The sequence below is a fragment of the Fopius arisanus genome, unplaced genomic scaffold, assembly GCF_000806365.1.
Source record: "Fopius arisanus strain USDA-PBARC FA_bdor unplaced genomic scaffold, ASM80636v1 scaffold00002, whole genome shotgun sequence".
NCBI classification, from domain to species: domain Eukaryota; kingdom Metazoa; phylum Arthropoda; class Insecta; order Hymenoptera; family Braconidae; genus Fopius; species Fopius arisanus.
The window spans coordinates 2,527,479-2,529,737 of NW_011887741.1; positions in this window are offsets into that span (position 1 = coordinate 2,527,479).

Consider the following 2,259-nt stretch of genomic DNA (forward strand, 5'->3'; position numbering starts at 1 on the left):
AAATTATTATCATTTATTTTATCTTAACATTTATAACTTTCAGAATTTTCATGTCCAGAATTTTAATTTTAAGAACAAAAAGATAGGATAATGGGAAATTTTTTTTTTCAAACGCAAAAAAAAATTTTTCAATGGCATATTTTTTATATTATATAAAATTGGATTATATTCCATGTATATTTTATATAAATTCCATATATACTGAATTGAACGTCATTATATATATTTTTAATAATTTTTTTAAAGGTGAGAGGGAGGGAGTCGGCGGTAAAAAATCGAAATGTGAAAGATCCCGAGTGTTTTTTCCTCCGCGTAGAGAGAAAACCATGAAAACACTCTAACACTGCCATAAATAAATGTTCTTCCCCCTCTATCGACACCCATTATGCACAAAGTTGTTATTATAGCAACAGAAAGTGACAAGTTTTTATCAGTACCTGTCACATGGCCGAGAACACAGGGAACAACTCAATGAATAATCGTACCGAGAGTTGAGGGGGAGGAAAATGGAAAATAGAGACCAGGTAATGACACAAATTGATCATTGAAATCAATACAAATATGTAATTCTATAAAAGGAACTGGTTCGAGATGGTAATAGTTGTCTCGCATCCGTTTCTGCTTCGGTAATAAAAAAAAATTATATCAAAATGAGACCCAGATATTGCGCAAGAGGGATATTCCGGTGACACGCGATTTTCAAATGTGGGGGGACTCTCTCACTTCCACTACCAAAGAAAAAATACGGGGAATCGATCATCCAATTGCCGATAACCGGTGAATTCTAGTCGACACGTTGACAATGCGCGTACATTTATGTCAAGGATATCCCTAGGTCTGGCTGAATCTTCCGGCATATAAAAACTTATTGATTAATTTTAGGAATTTTTTTCGGGGTGTAAATATTTTTTTTTAATTAAATTCAATTTAATCAAATTCAAATACAATATTTTCCTTTCTTATTCTAGATAAATGATTATTTTATTAAAATTGCATATTATATTATTTTTAATTTATAGTATATGCTTTTTTTTTAAAGGGGATAAAACTATACAAATATTCATAATTATTTGACCGTCTACATTTTTTTGTGATAATTCAAAATTCTCATTGAATACAGAATTTGTTTTCCGGTGAATTTCCCGCCGTGCATCCAACCCTCATCACTCACAATGAACCTTCATCCCCCAATGCCCACCCCCGTGGTATTTTTAATGAACACGTATATCACCCCGAAGACCACAAAAAATGTGTAAACTTTAAGTTAACGTTAATTCCAAGTGTCAGGTTGAGTAACGGCTCGTCGGATTGGAAATTTTTACCGGGGATTACGATAAAGGGGTTGAATGTCCTCCATTCGCGCCGGTCACGGGTCACGCGCGGTTTACCAGTGAAAAATTACGTCATGCACATATGCACCGAGAAATTACATCATGTACACGTGCAGCAAGAAAGTTAGACACTGGATATTCAGAATTCGGGGTCCCGGGGGAATCGCTCGGCTCAACTTTCCCGTTTTCCCCGCCCCCGCGCATTAAAAACTCAACTTTTAACTGAAAAAAAGGCTAAAAATGAAAACGAGGGAAAAAGAATAACTGGGTTACCTGGGGGGTGAGTCCCAACGGACTATTTCAACAGATAGAAGCCGTCTTATCTTTTGGAAGTAAACGAAAAGTTGGAATCCAGCTGAGCCGTGAAAATCTTGAGAGGAAAGCACGGGATAATGTTCAAACGACGGATTCTCTGTAATATCATCAACGAATTTACATTTCAATCGCTGCCACACATTTTTAAATTCTTATTCACTATTAAAAAATATCTGAAAATACAATAAATTTATATAAACATCAGCTACATATTTTTTCCATGAATAAAATATTTCTCCATCGACAGAAAATATATACCCCTCACATTTTTCATATATTTAAATAATAATATAAAAAAAATAAAATATAACAATTAATACACGAATTAATAATATCTCAATTGTTCAAGGATGGAAATGGATTATTAGTTGCATTTTGTTGGGGGAGAAGGCGAATTGTTTGATTGATGTGACAAGTCCATTAAACAAACGTGTCTGACACCAGAAGGACTGGGACTACTGCCGAGGATTTGTGCAGACATGAGCCGACGATTGTGTCTCACAACCTGGCACGAGAAGACACCACCATGTCATGGTCACAAAACTCAGACACGGCCTCTCAATATTCCAACTGGACGATGTCCTCGACACTAATACTCTTATCATTTTTACCC